Consider the following 7,925-nt stretch of genomic DNA (forward strand, 5'->3'; position numbering starts at 1 on the left):
CTTCCCCCCCCCCCCCCCCCCCCCACCTCCTGTCTTCTTTCCAAACAGGTGCAGCGAGATTAGTGGTAATTTAAAAAGCAGGATTGCCTCTGTGTCAATTTCTTGCTAATGAGCAAAACACGCCGTGTAATTGCTACGTATTGAAGGAGGCAACAATACATTTTCGGTGGCTGTTTAATATGCCAGGGCTCGATGGAGCAGATGTTCTGCGACGCACTTTCCAAGACAGAGGAGTCAAGCCCAGAACAAGGAGGTGATGCTTCCCGTCCCTTCTCCTCCATCCAGGACAGGGCCCCACGGAGGGCAGAAGGCAAAGCCAGGTGCCTGTGTCTGTGCTAGATTCCCAGAGGCAGAGCTGATGGGGGGCCTAGAAACTGGCTGGGGCAGCAACGGGAGAGTGGAAAGTCCCCTTCTCTTTATCACACGAGGCACCGATCTCTCCCTAACAGGGGCTTATATTTTGCCTGGACTTGCAATGAGCCAGAGATACCCCTGCTGGCTCTGTGATGCTCACAGTATGACCCCAGCCTCTCTGAATGTCAGCCTCATCATTTCTCAAATGGGGATAATAATGCCCCCATATCACACGGCTGGCTCCCTTACAGGGGTGCATGGACACCTGCCTGAGGCCTCCCTCCCCTCTCTGTATCTAGCAAGGGCATTTATGCCAGGCAATTTGTGACAAGGACGTCAGACATCACCGTCTCCACAAGGCCTTCCATGACCACCTCCAATTTCCATGAGAACAAGAACTTGTGGTGTTTTTCTTTCACAGGTGAATTCCAAGTGCCTAAGACAGTGCCTGGCACATAATAAGTGTTCAATTAATGTAGATGAATGGAGCCTATGGAATACCTAACCTAGTGCCCATGGCACAGCACTGGCTCAGTAAAGCAGCAGCATCTAAATTATTATTTTTTAAGTTTATTTGTTCATTTTGAGAGAGAGAGCGTGAGAGAGCAATAGGGTAGGGGCAGAGAGAGGGACAGAGAAATTTCCAGCAGGCTCTGCAATGCGGCGCAGAGCCCAATGTGGAGCTTGAACTCACGAACCTGTGAGATCATGATGGAGCCGAAATCAAGAACTGAGCTGCTCAGGCGCCCCTAAATGATTACTGAAATTGCTCCAAGCAAAGTGTTTTCACACTGAGTAAAGTATTGCCCGTCTACAAGGCAGAGGACCAGATGCTTTTAAATGCATTACTCTCTCACTTTGCCCAACAACCAAGGAAGGCAGGTACTATCATCATGTCCATCAGATGGAGCTCCAGGAGGCTAGCGTGGGGTTGTCAAAGGTTAGGGAAGGGAGACAATGACGTTGAAATGAATGGCTTCCTGCTTGGATCCACATGTAACAACCCGAGGTCGCATCCGGAGTTTGAGGATGCATTTTTCCAATGTGGAAGAAACAGGGGCAGAAGCCTGTCTGGTGGTGCTAAGAAGGTCCCCGACTTGTGGGTCACCCAGCCTGTGCTGATTAACCACCTACTGTGTGCAAGATGCTCGTGTGTGCTGGGCATGGAGGGGGGCAGGCAGGGACTCTGGCTTGAGAAATCCTGGCTGGACTTTCTGTGGTTCCCGCCTAGCTGTTGACACATTGTGTTTTGTCATTTTGAAAGGCAGGGGACCCTAGCGGTTAGCAACAGAGGTCTGGGTCAGGGGCCACTGGCTTGATTCTGGATTCCTTCCTAAACGCGGGGGCCTCAGCCAAGCAGCTGACCCCTCTCCGAGTTTCAGGCTTGCCATCTGCAGACTGAGGATAAAAATAGGACCCTACCTCATTGAGCCACTGTGAGAATTACATGAGCCAATCTGTGTGAAGCCCTGGCTCAATGTCTGCGCCCAATAAACAGACACGCTGACGAGTCGGGAAGCAGGGCCTGGGTTCATTCTTCCTTGGCATGTGCGAGGTGGCCGGATCGTGCCTGGCTCCGTGGACGTGCTAATCCACAGTTCAGAGTACACACGGGAGTCACTGAGCGCAGCCATCGAGTCATGGGGCCACTTTATAAACGCAGGTCCCCGACGTGACTTTTTAATCTTTCCAGATGGCACTGGTGTTTTTAGCGCTTACACTCCCTTCTGTGTTTCCACCTTGAGTGCTGTGCCCAACAGAAGCTCATAGTAGGTGCTTATGAAATACCGGCCTAAGTCACTTTGGGCTACATTGTGTCAAAGACATGTTATGGTTACATCCACAGCATGGGGCTCCGGGCTCTGGCTTGGAGCCACACCTGCCTCTCTAACCAGGGGCCTCCCCATCCCCACCCCACCCCCCGCAGCTGATTAAGGGGAGAGGATCTGCTCCAGCCCCTGCCCCTCTGTGCACCCCCCGCCGCAGGGATACCCATCTCTCCCGCCTCCTCCTGACACTTGGGATCTGCAGCTCCTTCATCAAGAATAATCCCAGGCTGCAGGCCTGATGGTGGAAAATGAATATTCTGGCCGCTTTTCAGTTTCCAGATTGATTGGGGACAAACGGGAACTCAGCCCCCTCAACCAATCATCCAAGGCAGTCAGCTGTAACTAGGTGTACATTTAAACAGCCTGCATGTGAAATATCGCGCCCGTACTCTGCTGATTAAAAAAACAAACAAACACATCCAAATGGTTATTTCCCCTCAAGTCACCAGCTTAGAGGACCGGGAGCAGGTGGGGTGGGGTGAGAGCAGCTGGGGCCGCCTTGGTAGCCACGACCAATTCATCATTAATAGACTTCCCCTGCGACTGTACGCTCTGAACTGTGTTTTGTCTTCCACATGGCTTTGGAGCATTAATAAATCATTTAGTTCCCTAGTTTTATTAATCAAATAGTAAGAGGGACACTTAACTAGTGTTTACTTTGTGTAGAACACAGGGAACTATTATTAGCTGTTGTTAACTACCCTACAAGGTAAGATCATGATACTCCTTTTACAAATGAGGACACTGTGGGGGCACCTGGGTGGCTCAGTCAGTTAAGCATCCAACTTCTGCTCAGGTCATGATCTCGAAATCCGGGAGTTCGAGCCCCACATCGGGCTCTGTGCTGACAGCTCAGAGCCTGGAGCCTGCTTCAGATTCTGTATCTCCCTCTCTCCTGCCCCTCCCCTACTCATGCTGTCTCACTCAAAATTAAATAAGCATTAAAAACACACGAGGACACTGAGGCACGGAGAAGTAAGTGGACCTCCCTGGGCTCACCAAGCCGGTAAGTGGCTCCGGCTCCTTCTCTGATGTCTTTGGACTCCTTCACGCAAACGTTTATCGTGGAGTCTCGTATCTGTGAGGCATTGCCACCAGAATCTGAGGGTAAGGGATGAAAGACCTGGTCCCTGCCTCCTCACAGGGAAGCAGATACATGGATGAAGACAGGCAGTGACAGCTAAGGTTACTTGCAGGATCTCAGCAGTGTGTCAGAGCTGAGAGCCTCTACGATGATTGCATCTGATCCTCGCCATCATATCTGAGATAGGAACTTAGTTTACCCTTGCTTGGCCTGTGGGGAAACTGAGACTCAGGAAGGTGAAGTCATACCTTAAGTGACCGAGCCAAGATTTGAACCCAGGTCTGGTAACTCAAGATTCCACTACCTAGAGGGCCCCACTGTAGCCCGGACAGTCCATGGCAGCTTCTGGAAGGAGGGATGGTGAGCTGAGAATAGGGTGAGGTAGAAGATGAGGGGAGAAGAGGAATCCCTACTGGGTCCTGGATGTGAGAGAGGCTGGCGTATATGGGTACAGGTGTGATGGAGGATTGGTGTGTAGAGACTTTTGTGTGGTCAGCGGGGAGAGAAGGGGGCATCGGGAATGGAAGTGGCAGCAGTGAGGTCTGAGAAGGCTGTCGGTGGCCATGCCAAGCTGAGGTAAGAGTTAGAATGTCACCCTACAGGCAATACTGATGAATTTTCAGCTGAAAAAAAACCTGACCTATTAACTGGCAGATTCAGCCTCAGTTTTGCTAAGTACAGAATTCCTAGTAGGGTTTCCAAAACCCCTACTCTATCCCTCAGATCCTCCCTGATCACTCCTTTCAAGGACCATTAGGGTCTGGGAACCCCGGACTGAGAATGGGCAGTTTAGCATAGAACTACCTTCTTGAAGGGCCCTTTTGAAATAAACGTCACTACTAGAATTAATCAAGCCCATGGGCTCGAATGGTGTGACCACCTCCCACCCCCGTTTCTGTCCCCAGTATTTAATAAATTCCCTTCCCCAGACAGATCAGCCTTACATAAATAAATGGTCTAAAAAAATAAAATCTCATCTGTGTTTGGAGAAGTGTGGACAAGCCTGAGCCGTGCTGCAAAGATCATACATCATCCAGGCATGAGGAAGTTTCGGGGACTCCAAAGTTCTCAAGCAATTAGAGAGGTTCAGCTTCTCTGTTTGGCTCTGCAGACCTGATGCGCCAGCAGCTGCAACTCTCAGGGCGATGAGCTGTGCGCTGTCCCTCCCCCTCCCCTCGTCTGCAAACTCCAAACCCAATCAGGGGCTCAGCAACGGCTGATACAATGCTTTCTCATGCGTCAACCTGAGAAACCGCTGGATGGGAAGGAGACTTTGCGGAGGCTGTTCCAGGATGAGAGGAAGACCAGGTGGTGGCGGGGGGGTGGGGGGGAGAATGAGATGCAGTGTCTCCTCTGTGAAGGGAACCTGGGGGACAGACCAGAGGGGGCCAGGGCCCAGAGGCAGCTCTGACATTACGAGAAGGTCACCCAACGCCCAAATCATGGGCTACCCTGCTACCCTGCAGTCAGAGAGGTTTCCTCTTGCTTCATCTGATCATGCCCCTTCTTTTTCTGCTTCAACTCTTCCAATGGCTCCCACACGGCCCCCAGGCTTTCTGTTCCACGCGACCTGGAGGTCTGTGCTACAGGTACGTGAACGTGGTCCTCCCCCGAAAGGGCTGTCTGTGCTTGCTCATCCTCAAGGACCCATTTTGTTGGTTTAGAATGCTGTCTCCCCCTTTCACCTGCTTAATTTCTATTTATCTGTAATATTCAGTATAGGCGTTACCTCTTCCAGGAAGCCTTCCTGGAATCCAGCCACTGCCCCCTACTAGTGCTCCCCAAGCCTCTGGACTCCCCCATCATAACTCATTGGTTTGCTTCTTTTCCTCTCTGGTCTGGAACTCCCTGAGGCCAGTGGCCATGGCTGTGTCTTACACACATCCCTGTGTTCCTAATGTCAACCCAGGGGCACGGCCAGCGGTAAGTAGTCCATAAATATCTGTTGAATGCATGAATGAAAACCTCAATGAATAAATGAATGAATACAAGGATATTCTCTGATAGTGGTTCTCAACCGAGTGTGATTTTGCCCCCAGGGGACATCTGGCAATGTCTGCAGACTTCTTTGTTGTTTGTCAGGATGTGCAGGGGGGGAGGGGGAGAGGTGCTCCTGGCATCTAGTTGTAGAGGGGCCAGGGCTGCTGGTGAATATCCCAATATCCTACAGCAGGACGTGCCCTCTCCTACCCTCTTGCCCCAAATAGAGAATTATCCAACCCCAAAGGTCAATAGGATGAGACATTTTGCTCCGTGTGTTAGGTCCCTTGTCCACTGCTACAGGCAGTGGAAGAGAAAGCAAAGGGGTAAATCCCTGCCCCTGGTAAGCATACAATCCTGGTAAATCATTTATTCAACACCCCCAAGTATCAGACACTGGGGGTATCTCTACCCAGCCGAACTCCTACTCATCCTTCAAAGCCCAGTTTGATTTTTTTTTAATGTTTTATTTATTTTTGAGAGAGAGAGACAGCATGAGCAGGGGAGGGTCAGAGAGAGAGGGAGACACAGAATCTGAAACAGGCTCCAGGCTCTGAGATGGCTGTCAGCACAGAGCCCGACGCGGGGCTCGAACCCACGAACCATGAGACTGTGACCTGAGCCAAAGTCGGACGCTTAGCCAACTGAGCCCCCCAGGTGCCCTTCAAAACCCAGTTTAAGTATCATTCCCTCCACACAGCCTACCCTGATGCCCCAACCCAGACTCAGTCTGCCCTTTTCATCTGCTGCTGCTTCAATTCCCATCACACCGTCCTATAATTATTTGTGCATGTGACTGTCACCTCCCCAGCCTGAGGACAAGAGCTATGTCCTAGTTGCCATTATTTCTCCGGCGCTTGGAGAACAGCGAGTGGTTTACTAAATGTTTGGGGAAATGAACACCAGAAACAGGCCTGTTGCAGACATCAAGCCAACAGTGGGGTTTCCCCACGTTCTGGAACTCGGGGGGCCGCCTGTGAAAGGGCCGCTGTTGCTGAGATGCCTGGGGAGGCAGATGAGCTCCCAAACCTGGTCACGAGCTGACCCGGAGGAAGAAGGCTGTTCTGGGCTGTCAGTACTTTGTCACTGACTTTGCCAAACCAGAGAGCAAGACGTTCTCCCAATGAGCATGTCACCAAACAAGCTATAAATTAAAAGGGAGGGGAAAAAAAAGGTCTGCTAATTCCAACCCACTCTATTTTTTGCTCACAGCTGCTTGGGAGGGAATGCACTGTGCCTTTCAGATGGAACATTTCTTTGGCTAAGCTCCCCTCTCTCTGCGGGCCCTGTAATTTCCCTCCTCCGGGGTCCCTGCCTGGTTGGAGCCCAGGGAGCCTGGGCATTGGGGTCACACGGACCCGGGCACACATTCTGGCTCGGCCATTTCTTAACCCTATCCCTCTCTGAGCTCTGGTTTCTTCACCTGCAGAATCTGAGCATTCTGGGAAGCATCGAGGCCTTTGGGGTGAGAGATTCTCCAGTGTCCCCCATAAGACTGGAACCCCCGCCCTGCAGGATGCTTAGTTCAATAGTGAGGCAGGGCCGGGGCGCATGGGTGGCTCAGTCGATTAAGCATCTGACTTCGGCTCAAGTCATGATCTCATGGTTTGTGAGCTGAGCCCCATGTCAGGCTCTGTGCTGACAGCCAGCTCAGAGCCTGGAGCCTGTTTCAGATTCTGTGTCTCCCTCTCTCTCTGACCCTCTCCTGTTCATGCTGTCTGTATCTCTCTCTCAAAAATAAATAAAACATGAAAAAAAAAAAAGAACAGCCACATGTAAAATGACAGGCAGCAGCGGGGCGCCTGTGTGGCTCTGTCCGTTGAGCATCTGACTCTTGATTTTGGCTCAGGTCCTGATTGCAGGGTCGTGGGATCGAGCCCCAGGTCTGACTCCATACTGAGTGTGGAGTCTGCTTATGATTCATGCGCTCTCTCTCTCTCTCTCTCTCAAAAAAAAAGTGAAACCTACAACTGCCATAGATCTAGATCTAGCCATTTCCCTCCTAAGTGTTTACTTAAGAGGAATGAGAACATATGTTCATATAGACAAAGTGGATCTATTCAGTATAGCCCCCAATTAGAAACAACCCGTTGACAGGTGCACGGATGAACAAATTGTGGTACATCCAGAGGATGGAATACCAGCCTCTGAGCCAGGAGAAGGGATGAGCCACGGATACCCACAACAACATGGACGAATTGCAGACAACATTCTCCCAAGTGAATAAAGCCAGACTTAAAAAAAAAAAAAGAGAGAGTATGTACTACATGATCATACAAAGTTCTAGAAAATTCAAGCTAATGTATTGTGACAGTGGGAACCTGGGGGAGGTGAGGGGAGTGGGATGGGATGAGGGGAAGGAATTTTTACCAAAGGGCCTAAAAACACGTTAGGCAGATGCCTGTGTTCCTTATCTTCAGTGTGGGGAAGGTTTCCTGGGTGCACAGGCATCTGGAAACTTCTCAAAGTGTATATCTTAAACATGCACAGTTTATTGAATGTCAATTATTTTTTTAATGTTTTTTATTTATTTCTGAGAGAGAGAGAGAGCATGAATAGGTCAGAGAGGGAAACACAGAGTCTGAAAGCAGACTCCAGGCTCTGAGCTAGCTGTCAACACAGAGTCTAATGAAGGGCTTGAATCCATGAACTGTGAAATCATGACCTGAGCTGAAGTG

Source organism: Crocuta crocuta, unplaced genomic scaffold (genome assembly GCF_008692635.1).
Source record: "Crocuta crocuta isolate KB4526 unplaced genomic scaffold, BGI_CrCroc_1.0 scaffold348, whole genome shotgun sequence".
NCBI classification, from domain to species: Eukaryota; Metazoa; Chordata; class Mammalia; order Carnivora; family Hyaenidae; genus Crocuta; species Crocuta crocuta.